Source organism: Megascapheus bottae, chromosome 16 (assembly GCF_031878675.1).
Source record: "Megascapheus bottae isolate mThoBot1 chromosome 16, mThoBot2.hap1, whole genome shotgun sequence".
NCBI lineage: Eukaryota > Metazoa > Chordata > Mammalia > Rodentia > Geomyidae > Megascapheus > Megascapheus bottae.
This window is the reverse complement of record NC_143524.1, coordinates 40,162,278-40,176,819: the sequence shown is the minus strand read 5'-3', so window position 1 is coordinate 40,176,819 and position 14,542 is coordinate 40,162,278. Positions and strand designations below refer to the sequence as shown.

Below are 14,542 nucleotides of genomic sequence, written 5' to 3'. Positions count from 1 at the left end.
GTCCCTGATGTTACTGCCACTTGAAGCCTGTGGGGGATTTTAATCAGCTAGCCTGAGCCATTGGTCCCGGGAGGCCTCAGCAGGGCAACTACCCGCTGCAAAACCTGAAGCTGCATACCAGGTAAAGTACTGGACCTCGTCCTCCTCGATTTGAGAATTCTTCTTAAAGCTTTCCTTGGGCCTAAGGGTACCTGGGTGCTGGGCACAGGGAATGTTTCCTGTCCTTTGCAATTTTCAGGATTGAGCACCGAGCTTTTCGTCGCCATCCACTAGAGGGACCCTCATCCAAGATTCGAGAGTTCGAGCCCAGCCAGACACCCAGAACAGCAAGACTAGAGCAAGCCTGTAAGACTTCGAGGGGGCGTGGTTTCGCGAATGGGCGTGGTCCGTGTGGAGGGGCGTGGTTTCGTGGAGGGGCGTGGTCTGTCTTGGAGAGGCGCTTGGGGCGGGCGCACGGGGCGGGGCTAAGACAGGTCGGTCTCTGAGGAACAGGAACCCTGTCGCTCTGGTCCCAGTGAGTGACCGCGACACTCGAGAGTGGGGGAGCGTGACTGCAGCGGGGCGGTCCCAGGGAAGTGCCCTCGGCGGGAGCGTGACTCTCGGGAACGAGCCTCCCGCGGGGGGTCCCCGCCCCCGTCACGTGGACGCCGGTGGTCCCCTGGCAGCCGCGGCGGGTCGGCCGCGCTGGTTGGTGTGGCCCGGGGCCGGGTCCTCTCAGGTTCCCGGGCGGGAGGGACGCGGAGCAGCCGCACACCTGAGCCGCCCGGACAGAAGCCGCGGCCCTGCAGCCAGGTCAGTCGCCTAGCCCTGGGCTGGCCACGGTCGGGACTGGGCGTACGGACGTGGGCAATGCCTGAGGGGGAACCGATCCGTGCACCACACGGGGCGTGAGGTGGGGAGGGGGGGTCCGCAGACCTCTACGCCACCCTGGCCGGCAGCCTGCACCCTCCTACAGGTGCCAGCGTGGCCCTGGAGGTGCGGGAGGTGGTCGGTTATCTCCAGAGTTCTGAGCCGGTAGCTCGGAGGTCTGCTCGGTTCCCGGAGCCAGCAAGCTGGGTAAACTACAGAGCCCCAAGGTGGTGAGCAAGTTTAGGACTTTTTTTTTTCCTTTCCCCAGGCAACTCAATTCCACAGGTACGAGATGGCTAAAACGAATTCTATACTGTAATTGCTAAAGCCACAGCAGACTGCAGGACTGCGAATGGTCCTGTTTATTTAAGAATAGGTTCTCTTCCTTTCTGTCACATCTCGGTTTCAGGGCCAACGTGGTTCTTCTAACGAAAATAAGATTATTTATTAAGACAGCGGAACTGCCAAGGTTTGTGCAGGATTGAAACAGGCATTTTAGTCCGTGCAAATCCATTTTTTTTTGTTGTTGTTTTTTTGGTGGTTTTTTTTTGAAGGTCATCTGTTATTGGGTTTGGATTTATTTTCATAGTTTGGTCTATTTCCTTTCTCATCATCTCCGTCCCCTACTCTTCCTTAATTGTAATTCAAAATGTCATGTGTGTAATTTATGTGTGCTTTGCAAAGTTCAGTGTTTCAACTACAGAAACTTGGTTGGCCACAGATACTATTTATCTTCAGTCTGGGATTATTATTATAGTATGTGGCAAACACTAAATGTTACCTGATTTAGAAATTATTTCTTTCTTGAGGCTGCTCATCTGTGTTCTGTTTATGTTTGTATTTTTAAAGAACTTTTGAAGTGGGAGATTTGTGAGTCTTTATTACATTCTCTGGAATTTTGTTTGCCTGGAGGTAACTGAGAGCCCCCAAATCCAAGAATTGCACAGGGTGTGGTTGGTGGTGGAGAGTCAGTGCTTCTTTTTGAACCCCACTTTTTTTGGGGGGGTGTGAGTTTTGAGGATTGAACCCTGGCGATTGAACACATTCTAGGCAACTGCTGGACCACTAAACTATATCCCAGCTCTTACATAGCACATTTTGACTAAGTAGACTTGCTTTGCGATTTGGTGATGTGGCTGTTATTAGCTTATTGCTACTTAGAAAAAAAAACACTGAGTGTCCTGATCCCTATTGGAATGGCGAAGGCAGATATGGTATGATTTTAAGACTGAGTAAAATGAAAGAAATGAAACAAAGAAGGCAGGAGAAGTTCCTGTCTTTTATCTGAATAGGGCAAAGTTGAGATAATTGTAAGAATAAGTACCGTATATGTGGGACTGAAAGGGTTTCTCCTAGATTTCTCCCAGCAGAGGAAGATAAAGGTGATCTGAGCTGTCAGACACATGTAGCAAGGCGAGCTAGGACTGCTATTGAGAAGGGGCTAGTGGTCCACCTTGGCTCCCTTCACAGATGGTAGATTTTTTTTTTTAAAGTTAGTGATACAGATAGAACATGGTCTCAGCTGGCCATGAAGGCCAAAGTCTGGGCTTTGAAAGCAAGGGAGTCAATATTGAATATTGACTTAGGGTTCTTTGAGCTTTTCAAAGTCAGAGATCTTGCTTGGCCCTTGGCCTTTCTTAGTCCTGCAGAAAAACCAGTAAATATTTGTGGAATGAGTGATCAGAGGCCTCCCGAGAGCAGCATTTCTCAAATGTTTATAATCAGCCCGAGAAATCTTCAAGTGCAGATGTTCATTCAGTAGGTCAGAGGTGGGACCTGCATTTCTGTCATGTGCCTGGCAAGGTGCCTATGGCTTGACTATCTATAACAAGAGTACAGCCTGTCTTGGTCTCAAAATTGCTTGGGGAGCTTTGTGGAACCTTTCAGCTTAAATAGGTCTGGAATGATTTTAGAATTTCCACCCCACTGTTCTATCTGATAGCCCAGGTAGAGGAGGCTTGTATCCTGGTAGTTATTGGGGGAATAGTGACCAAAGGGGGAAAAAGGCAGCGGGGAGACTGGAAAGCTAATTCCAGTTAGATTAGCCAACTCAGGTTAGATGGGGTATTTGGGGGACAGGGTTGAGAGGATGGTGATGTGAGGTCAAAAGAAGTGATTTTTGGAAAGATAGAATGCATAAGCAGGAGGTGTCAGTCACCAGACTGATTGGACAGGCAGTGTATGAGGAGAAAGGGCCAAAGTGGGGACCTTTCAGCTTTGGGCATGAGATAGGATGTGCTCTTTAGGACTGATCCTTAGGTGGATCCCATAATGCAATGGATGAGAAGGAAGCATGAATACAAACACAACAAAGTATTCTAATTATTAAGCCTCACAGATTGTGCATTCCTATACAAGAACGACTGACAGCATTTCCTGTGCGGACAGCTAAGCTGAACCTCTTGATTTTCTTGAGTCACTGTTTTTCCTGCTTCCTCCTTCCTCCAGGGAGTGTCACTTTCCCTGGCCTTTATGTTTCCAAACATCCTTCATTCGTTTTCAGTACTAATGGCTTCTGTGAGCTGTATCCCTTTATTTATATTTTTTGTTTATTTTATTTATGGTGGTTCTAGAGTTTTACTCAAGTCTTTGAGTTTGCTAGCTGGACACGCTACCTCTTAAGCCCCATCCCAAGCTATCCCAGATAGAGTCCTGTTCTTGTTCGGTGCCAACCTTAGACCTTGATCTTCCTATTCTACCTTACATTTCCCTTGTAGTATAGTTCTAATTACAGGTGTGTGCTAGGCCTTTTATGGACTTGGATAGACTTCTTTGTTTTATTTTGTTTTCTTCCTATAATACTGAACTTGCTAGAGAGGCACTCTACCACTTGAGCTAGGCTTTTTTTTGTCTGTCTCCCTCCCTCCCTCTCTTCCTTCCTTCCTTCCTTCCTTCCTTCCTTCCTTCCTTCCTTCCTTCCTTCCTTCCTTCCTTCCTCCCTTCCTCCCTCCCTCCCTCCCTTCCTTCCTTTTCTTTCTTTGGGCCAGTAATCAGGCTTAAATTCAGGGTGCTACTGGCACTCTTCTACTTAAGCTACACTTCCAGCCCAACATTTTTACTAGTTTAATTGGGGATAGTCTCTTGTTCTTTTTTTTTTTTTTCTGTTTTGCTTAGGCTGGCTTCATGCCACGGATCTCTGTGTTATGAGTAGTTAGGATTATAGATACGAAGCATTAGCACCTGCTGCATTTGAGAGGGGTCTTGTTTTCTTCCCGATTGACTTGAGTGTTTCTCTTTACCCCTGGAAATGGCAGGTGCATACCATTACCCCTAGCAGTTGTGCTTCCTCGGTAGCTGGGACCGCACCTAGACTTTGATTAGGATGGAGTTGCTCTAACTTTTCCATCCATGCTGGCTTTCTTCTGCAATCTATAATCCCAACCTTTATCCAGGTCTCCCCCCATCCAAAAATGTACATCCATGTACACTGTGATATCCCATCCCTGCCGTCTAATAACTAGGATTACAGGCTTGAGTCACACCACCCTAGCATCCTTAAAGACTCTTAAAGCCAGTTTTGTTGGACCTTGTAGACTTCCCCAGGATTATTCTTATCACTGACACATCTGTTAAACATTCTTCTCAGAGACACTGCCCTATCACTGCCATACTGACTCCAAGCCTTGTCTTCAACAAATTTATGATTTCTGTTGTCTTTAAGATCATTTCCTTGGTGCTCCTTCGTAGGTCTGACATGGTCGCATATACACATTTATGCACTCCGAGAGCTGCGCATTCATTATGCATGCTATCTTTAATTCCCTCTTTTGTGTTGTATAGAATGTTGTGGCTTCTGTGAATACACCAGTAGACACAAACAGATAGGATAGAATTGCTCAGCAACAGGATAAAGTATAACATTCTTGTGTAACAGTTAAGTTTGTGTAGAGGCTGGCCTTACTTTATTCTCTAGCTGCATTTCCGCTGTTTTCCCAAATAAGGGATCAACAGTTCCCTTCTTTGGTGCCTCTTCCCAGAAATACCTGTTATCTCTGCTCTGCAACTCTTATTATTCCTTCAGGATGCATCTTAAAGTCTTGAAAGTCCCTCACCTGTCATTTTTTACCCTTTTCTCCTAATATGATATTCATATTGAAATAAATACATATTTTTGCAGCATCCCCTGGCCACTTTCATTGACATTTCTATCCACATTATGAGATGCTTTCAGGATTCATTAGCTCATATGTGGCTTCACACTTGGTGTAGGTCAGCAAGATATGGTACATGTGTAGCATACATAGTACTACACATGTACCACATGTGTGTACCATATAAGTATCATTTGTAAATCTGACTGGCTTTCTAGTATTTGCCTAAGTGAAGAGGGAAGGGGCAAATTATTTTGTGTGGAGGAGGGAAGGATCAAGAACAGAAGTTGAAAGACAAGGAATAAGAATTGGCCCAAGAAGTGGCCTGCATGACTGGAGTCACCAGTGGTAGAAGGCTCTGAGTGTGGTCTTTTCATTTGTAGTTCTATGTGGTTAGGAAGTTAAGGCAAGGGCATCACTTTAGTCTATGAATTTGAGACCAGCCTGGGCAACACAATGGGGCCTAGTCCTTAAACAACAACAACAACAATAACAATAAAAAAAAATCCAAGTTTTATACTGATGACATCGATGGTTTTGGACTATGAAAAAAGCCATAGTGCTAGTGTATTTTCAGGAAGATTCTGGGCTAGGAAGGGTAGGTGAGAGGGTTGGTGAAGGAATTCTCAAGGGGATAGGCTATTGGAATAACCCATAATAAGCCTCCTTCCCTGAGGAAAGTTTAGGACCTAGATCAAGGCAGTGATACTAGTGTGAGACAGGAGGGAGCAGAGATGGGTGAGCTTGCCAAGAAATCCAGCAGGATTTGGTGACTGATTGGATTTGAGGGAAAAAGAAAGGAGCCACGCGGGACACTGACATTTTGTGCTCGTTTGCTAGAAGAAGAATGAGGCAATTGTGAGTAGCCTGAGAGCATGGAGGAGCTTGCTGGAAGGGGAAAGGAAAATGAGGGTAGTTGATTCCTGTGGGAGTCAGAAGCAAATCTGGGATAATTTTTCCCTTGCCCTTTATATTTTTACCAATGAGGATGGTAAAGCCTAAAAGAGCCTGTCCAATGTTATCCCTCTTTTAATGGCAGAACTAGGCTTCCTGGCCTTCTGACCTAGGGCTCTAGTTTCTGTAGCCTAGTGAGTTTGTCCAGAGAGCTGCCAGAAGGTCCAGATGGAGATTCCATTAGGGAGAAAAAAAAAGGGGAGGTGGGTGGGATAAACCAAATTGGGATGAATTCTGTTTTCAAAACAACCAAGTCTGGATTATGGCCTCAGGCAATGTCTACTGGCAGTCTAGGCTGATGGAGCCTGAAGGCCCAGAAAGCCTTTTTTTTATTCGGTGGCCTTCCCGTAGGTGGGGCTGATAAGAAGGACATTTTTTTAATGGTATTAGAATTCTTATGGTCTGCTCGTTGGTGCCCATGTCTGTTAGCCAGATTTTTCTGCAACCATCAATTTGCCAGTATCATGGAAAGGTATATTCCAAGAAGCAAACACTCATTTACTCCTTCCAGATAAAATTAGGATTCCACTAATCAGTTCATGAGATATTGCTTGGATACAGATGGGGTGGAGATAGAAGTAGGGGGTTGGGATTCATATAGCTGGCTGAGGAAGGTACCAGCCATGAGGGCTTCCTGTAGCTAGAGGCCTTGTAGGAACAGGAGAGTCGAGTATCTATCCAGATGACAAGCAAGGGGAAAGGGATTGGGGAGAGTGGATTGGGGTTGGTTCAGGGAGGAGAGAAGCTGGAATGTGACTGAGGTTGAGAAGGGCAAGTTCTTCTCACTCATTACCAGAATGAAGGAATAGTCCTTGGCTCTGATACCTGACCTTGACTGGATGTGACAAAGCTTTGTTATATAAGCTCTTCCTGAGATCAGCCAAGGCATCTGGTTCTTCAGTGCAACACTGCTCACCTGCTAACAGCAGCAACAGCTTCTGTGTGTCTGTCTGGGTTTTCACTGTGCCAGCTCACTGGTGCTACACAATACCCCAGGCAGGGATTCTTCTACTGCTTCTGGAGAGAAGGAAACTGACTCCATACCACTCTGCTTATTCCTTCATGGAATAAGGCAGCAAGGCTTTCTGCCATGGGGTCTTGGCCTCCCTGTCCCTTGGGGATTCTGAGAGGTCTAGAATGGGACTTGGAATTAAGCCATTTAAAGCCAGGCTCTATATAGGTTCTCTGTTGCCACATTGAGCAAGTCTTTTTTTTTTTTTAAACCTTTCTGGACTTTAAGTTTCTGATCTGTTTAGGGGCTTAGCAATAATAGGACTACTTTGTTTTGTTTTTAGGAAGATTAGACGAGATGATGTAATCAATGTCAATTACAGTACTTGCCACATCTACTAGTCAATAAATGATAGTATCACCATTTATGGGCTCCGGAAGCCTGAGAATACATTTTTATCAAGAGAATTGGTTTGTATCATTCAGAGGGTACAACATGAGATTTCAAGGGAAGAACATATTTCCTAGGCCTTTACATGTGACACAGCTTTGTCAAATGTTCAGGACCAGGGCAGAGCACAGTGCTTGGAGCCCAAACCAACTTGTTGAGACATGACAAGTTAAGTTCAGAGTCCTGCTCTTAGGCCACCAAAATCAATTTGTGTGTATCCTATTTTCCAATTGGGAAAACTCACATAAATTGGCTTAAATGGCTCTATTAATAATGAATCTTGAGTTTAGAACTAAGTAGGGGATCTTTTCTCTGTTTGTACCTTGAAGCACATGAAAGAGGGAACCCTAATACTGCACAACTGGGGTCCTTGTCCTGTAGGTGTGGAAGAAGCTGAGAAGAAGACACAGGGATTTGCAGGTAGAGGAGGGGGCTGCAACATTCTGTGTTTTTTTCAGAGGGAAAAATAAAGGGATTATGATGGTGACAGTAGAGATCATTTAAGACAGGGCAAATTTTAGTCTGAAATGATTGTAAGAAAGTTCAGATAACTCAGGACCAGGAAGCCTGCCTTGGAATCTCCAAGTAATATTGACTAGAAAGGAGTTGGGGAAAGCATAGAAGAGGCAGGGTGTGCTAAAAGGTTGCAGGTCTTAACTAAAAGGCTTGCAGGATTTTCACAGAGTGGACTTGGTGGATCAATTGTGAGGGAAGATGAAAATATGAAGGGATTGCTGGGCAATTAAATGTCACAAGTTAAGGGCATAAAGGTCTCTATGTATGTTAACAGGCTGGCACCAAGAAATAATGAGGAAATTTAGACTCGTCGTTGTTAAAAGATGAACAGAAAAGTTATGAATAAAGGGTGGAGGAAGACTTGATGTTAAACTAAGAAGCAAAATTTTGTCCTGTTGGTTATGGGGACTCATTGGTGTCTTCTGAGCAGAGGCAACATGCAACAAAGGTAGGGTGGCATGAAGGCAGGAGGCTAGGAGAGAATAGCCTTAAAGATTCTGTTCCAACTCATAGGCTTGAACACCCCACTTAATGGCAGGGGTCAAAGCAGAAGAAAGGCCCTGGGGATAGACCTTCCAGGGCTAAAATTCCAAGGCAGTGAACACCAAGAAGTACTATACTGTGTTTATTCTTTGCATATGCCTCTCTTGGTCCAATCACCTGACTGAGGTGAATAGACTCATGGACCAACTTGGAAGACTGTGAGAGCATAGCATTCTGGCACCTGAAAAACCAGAGTATGTGGCTTGGGGCACTGGGTTTTCTGCATCCCAGAGGGTATGGCAGGTGTAGAAGAGAATGAAAACTTTGTAGCCTGTGACACTGGACTCACATCATCCAATAGATAATAGAGTTTAGAAGGAAGGACCCTGGTGACAACACTGAGCAGGCTGGCTGTCTCTGTTTGGGCTGTAAAGAAGTTTCAAAAGGAGGCAAGGAAGAGCTGTGGGCACCAGGGCTATAGTCAAGTAGGCTGAGGTTTTGGGTGGAGTACAGTGGATGGAGAGATGGAAAGTGCTGTGGTTAAGCAGTGTGGATGCCTCAGGGACATCTGTGTGGCAGGGAGAAAGCCTGGCAGCCCCAAAGTCAGAACTGGCTCGCAGGGTCTGGGGACACTCCTACTGTTTTCAGAGCACAGGAAAAGCATAACCTCTAAGTGTTCTGGAGTTATAATAGGCCTCACTAATCATTTCAGTCGCTAAATAATTTTCAGACCATCTTCTGTCCTGAGAATAGTGATGGTGGGAACACGGGCTAAGATGTGTCTCCTGCCTGGATGGAACTTGAAGGTACCCCTCATTCAAAAGCAGGGCACTGTGTGTGGAAAATAGGCAGCAGGTTGGCTAGAACTGAGACGTCAGTGAGTTCAAGTAGAGCACTCAAAATAAACCATATCATTTATCAGTGATTCACCATGCCTCACACTTGAAGCAGTCTTGTTTTAGTCATTCAGCATCCTTTCAGGGTTTTGGCTAAGTAGAAAACCGACTCCAAAAGCTATCTGATCTTCCTATTATTTCTAGGTAACAGGTAGCTGGAATTACATTGATACTCAATCAATGTGATCCCAAACTAGTATGCCACCTACCCGTGTTTTGCCATTGTGCTTAGAGTTCAGACTATGCAGCATCCATCACAGGGAAGATTTTTCAAACATCACAATGAGGTAGGAAGAGAGTCAGCATGTGGTAGATCACTTTAACCTCAGAGAGGAAGACATCCTGTTCCAGACATCTGGGCCCACTTTTTTATGGAATCCTAGAAACTATCAACCCCTACCTGTTATGGGGGGTGTAATTTTTGGGTTCTTAGCTAGATTCCTTTCTAAAAAAAATATTCGAATGGGACAAGATAACCTTGATCTTCTAAATAATTCATACCCAAAGCTTTCCAGCTTTAGCTACTTTTTTTTTTTTTACTAGCAAACTGTCACTTGAACATCCTCAATTGTTTGGGGGCTCAAGTTGTCAGTCCTCAAGAATGTGTGTGAAGGACTGGCCTGGAAGGGTGTGGTGAGGGATGAGAGTCAGAGAAAGTTGGGCAGTAGCTCTGGTGGGACTATGGGGGTGGAGAGGAGGGGCTGATACAGTGAAGTAAGAATTAGCTGAGAGCCTGCCTGTGGGTGTGAGGATGCCTCCATGAAAAGACGTCATTGTCTTCGCAGATGGCTTGTTCTGGCATTGAGCAGGTGGGTGTTGGTGGGGGCTGCCTTCTCAACTCCGGGAACTTTCTCATCCTGTATCCTGTAGAACCAGTCAGTCATATACTGCTGATCAGGTTTGTGCTAGGCCCCATCCTCTGTTCAGTCTGATGTTCCAGGACCTCAGAATCAGTCCTGCAAGCCATACCTAGCTTCTGTCCTCAGAATGGACCTGCCTGCTCCAGAGTTATTAACAAGAAGCTCTCTCTCTTAGCATACAAGAGTTTGAGAACATCTGCTAGGGAGGCAAGAAAAACCTGTGAGAACCAGGTGTTGGTAGTCACATCTGTAATCTTACCTATTCTGGAGGTTGAGATCTAAGGATCACAGTTTAAAGCCAGCCCAGACAAGAAAGTTCATGAGACTCATCTCCAATTAACTACCAAAAAGCCAGAAGTAGAGCTGTAGCTGACCTAGAGGGCTAGCCTTGAGCATAAAAGCTCAATGACAGTCCCCAGGCCCTGAATCCAAGCCCTAGGACCAGCACACAAAAAGAAAAGAGAAGAAAAGATAGTGACTATTCAGAGTGGGAGGTAAAGCAGTGTCTGGGCTGTGGTGACTCCACACTTCAAGAGGCTAAGGTTCAGTTTCTATGCCCTATCAACTATAGAATTGTTAAAATGATTCTCTAGTGTCAAAAACTCAGTTATCAAATGTTATATGTACTTATATTTCACAGAAAATTTTAAATCAAGTGACAATTGGATGAGAAATGGTGTTAATGAGAAGGATTCTATAAGCTACTGGAGATATACATGCCATTACATCACTATTACACATTGTGTAGGGGAATGTTCCCTAAGTAACTCGTGGAGTGATTGTCTATTACTCTTATCCATGAAGAACAATTGTAGGGACACTTGGTGCAACTAGACTTTTCTCAAAGCCACCTCTGGATTTAGTGTGGACATTTTTTTTTAAAACAAACCTATTTATTCTATGTATAAATGTAAACTTCAAAGTTTATGGGTTAACTGTTCCATACATATGAATTGACCAGAGTACCTTTTACATAACCATTTTCCAATGGTCTCTAATTCCATTAATTTCATATACTTATTGCATTTCCAGAATTATTTCCACTCCAGTGTGGACACTCTTGATAACAGTGAGTAGCACAGGGGAGCTATTATTCCAAGGCTAAAAAGCCAGCCATTAATGTGGTCAGGACTTGGCCCTTTCTCTACCCCAAAGAGCTCAACTTCAGATTTAACCTCCATGGTGGAGGCATCTTGAATGCAGTCCTCCAATTGTGACCTTGTTGCCTCGCCTGAGCATCATAAACTTTGCCTGCTCACTATCCTTGAAGGAAGGGCTAGCTGGTAAGACTTTGGAGAAGAGACTAAGGAAGGCTCCAGGGAGCTATGAAAGTAGGCATCTGTGCTGTAGGAGACTGCCAGCACTGGAAGTTCTGATGACCTACTGTCTTTCTGTCAAGTACTGCTAAGAATACCCAGAAAACTTGAGCATGTGCACTGTATTTAAACTCCTGTGCCTCTAGGGTTTGCCTGTGTTGGGGATGATCACAAGGGATTTGGCTGCTTCTCAAACATGATTATGTTTTTTTTCCTAATTCTAATACTTAGGCTGTGATGAAGAGTCTACCAAATTCATCTTCTGTGATTGTACAATTAGGGACATAGACTCTGTGTAGGGAGAGACAGGTGTTGCACATTTCTGGGCTAAGTTCTGGGTTGGTTAGTGTATTCTGTTGTCTAACTCTCTGACCAGCCCTGTGTGAAGTGTATGTAATATTATATAATAACCTGAGAGGATAATATATATTAGCTGAAGTTAAAAAGAAAGAGTAGATCCAGGATTTGAATCCATAGCCTCTGACTTCCCTATTAATTCATTTGTTGAGATCTTAACCTGCAAGGTGTTGGTATTATGAAGTAGGGATTTGGAAAGATGGATAGGTCCAGAGAGTGGAGCCTTCATGAATGAGATCAGTCCCCTAATAAAGTGGGCCCGAGGGAGCTACCTAGTGTCTTCCACAATGTGAGGACAAAGCTAGGAGCTACATAAGGCATTTAATGAGACATGGGTTCTCATGAGACATTTAATCTATCAGAGTCTTGATCTTGGATGTTCCAACCTCCAGAACTAAAAGAAATAAACTTGTTGTTTATAAACTACCTTCCCAATTGATGTAATTTTTGATACTGCAAGCCCAAACAGACCCAACTTTGACTCCTTTCTGCTGTATCTTGTGCCTCTGACTCTTTGGGAGAAGTATCCTCCATTCACTTGGTAAGAAAGGGGCCTGAGAAGGTTCAGGGCTGGATTGGAGTGGGAAATGGTATTTCTATGACCTGTTGAATCATGTTAAGTCTCTGTACCTTTCACTACTTCCTTTGAAGTCGAAGACCTTTTGGGGTACCTTCTGTTGGGGGAATAAAGGCTCTACTTTATTGAAAAAAGAAGGGAAGGAAGAAGGAATAGAGACTCCTAGAACATTTTTAGACATTTCTACTCCCTTGAGACCTGAGACACTTTCAGAAGCAAGATGTCTTTAGCAACAGGGAGGGGATAACCCTGCACGGTACTGCTTCCACTTATCTTGGGTCAGTGGCAGCTTGTGTGACACTGGGGCGTTTCTGGGTCACTTGTCTTGGGAAAGTCCTTACACCACCCTCTGGCTTCAGAGCTCTGAAGCAGGGGAGTGGTCTGAGTGACAAGTGTCTGGTGACTGGTACGCTGAGGCTCTGCCCACTCTTCCCTGTCCCGGAGAGATAGAGCTGTTGAGTGATTTGAAGAAAAGCAGACAGTACTCGGAGCTCTTCAGTTCTTGAATGAAGCTTGACCACTGGATGGATGTTTGTGAGGTCTTAGACTTTTCTCATCTTAGCATCCTAATGTCTGGCCTTGCTCCTCAAGGATGTTGTTCAATGTAAAAAAATAATGAAGCATCAGTCTCCCTTGTGCTGAGAGAAAGGGAAACAACACTGGTAGATCATAATATAAATCAATACCTCTGGAGAGCAGGCTTTTCTTTGTTTTGTTTTTGTTTTTAACTTGCCTGTCCCCATATCTGTGATCACTGCAGGGACTGTATAAATTTAAATAAACTACAAAAACAAGGTACTATAAAACAGAAGGATAAGTCAGGTGTAGTGGCTCATGCCTGTAATCTTAACTACTTAGACTGCTGAGATCTGAGGATCAAGGTTCAAAGCTAGCCTGGGCACTAAAGAGACTCTTATCTCTAGTTAATCACCAGGAAATCGAAAGTGGTGCTGTGGCTCAAGGGGTAAGGCAGTAGCCTTGAACTGAAGAGCTCAAGGCCCAGAATTCAAGTCCCATGACACACACAGATACAGACACAGTCACAGTCACAGACACACACACACACACACACACACACACACACACACACACACACACGGAATAGGAGAATAAAATGCTAAAAACAAACTTTCTCATAATTATGAAGATCAAAAATTCGAGCATCAACAAGATTAGATTTCTTGTGAGGCCTTTCTCCATGGTTTACAGATAGGTATCTTCTTTCTGTGTCTTCACATGGTCTCTCCTTTACCCATCTGTGTCCTAATCTTGTCTTATCATAAGAACACCAGTTATATTAGCCTAAGTTTTCTTCTAATTTATTGATAAGGCCTACCTTTCAAAATTATCCCATTTCCAAATATGGCCACATTCTACGGAACTAAGGATTAGGACTTCAACATGTAAAATTTCGGGGAGGAGGAAGGCTAAATTCAACCGAATTCTTTTAAGAGCCTTAGTGAACAAGGCTCTATGCCCTGGTGAAGGAAAGACAGGAACTCACTACTGTCCTACCTAGCTAAGAACAAGGTGGACCCAGTGACAAAGGAAGCTTGGCAGGCCTTGTTCAAGGACTCATCCAGAAAAGGTTGTGGGCCAAGCTGTTTTCTTTGCAATCTGGGTTCATTGGCACCGTGTATTTTACACAGTGTCTTCATCTGCCTCCCATGTGGCTCTGTGTGCTCCAGTAAGACAGAGCTGCTAATCCCCCTTTCCAGCCCAAGTCTTCAGTAGAAGCCCCCTTACCTTCTGATAGGGGCAGGGGCCAAGTTGTTGACAATGTACACAGGCTGGCCTTTGAGAAAATGTGTTGGTTTCTGTGTGTGTGTGTGTGTGTGTGCACACGTGTGTGTATGAGTATGAATGTGAATGCTATTTTTTTTTAAGATATGATCTCACTATATTGCTCAGACTAGTCCAGAAACACTGGACTCAAAGTGTTCCTCCTACTGCCTCCTTATAAGGAGCTGTGACTATATGCATGTGCCAATATACCCAGTTTTGGGGGTTTTTTTTTGATGTAAAAGAAAATCCATTTTATTGACTTAAAATTAAACTGTTCAACAAATGTTGACATGGAGGTTGGAAATACAGAATAAATTTTAATTAATTCAATTAGTGTTTACCTAAAGCCTGCCAGTTTCTGGAGCCAGATCCCCTGGGGGAAGCTAGACAGGCTTGTAGGAGGTGGCTTCCCGTAAGCTGAAGTTAAACTCTAGATAATATAGAAAGCTTGCCAAT

The 14,542-nt window shown here is 44.3% G+C and overlaps 1 protein-coding gene across 6 annotated transcripts in view; it reads left to right on the top strand.

The window, feature by feature from the left end:
• The first annotated feature begins 540 nt into the window (after positions 1-540).
• Ppfibp2 (PPFIB scaffold protein 2) overlaps positions 541-14,542 on the top strand; it is a 134,920-nt gene continuing 120,918 nt past the window's right edge. For 2 of the 6 annotated variants that reach the window (XM_090348246.1, XM_090348242.1), the window contains exon 1: positions 1,017-1,134. The gene's annotated coding sequence lies outside the window, so the exon portion shown is untranslated. Of the gene's footprint in view, positions 793-1,006; positions 1,135-14,542 lie in introns of those variants that run through there. The other 4 variants (XM_090348249.1, XM_090348243.1, XM_090348245.1 and 1 more) reach the window with 4 other exon arrangements.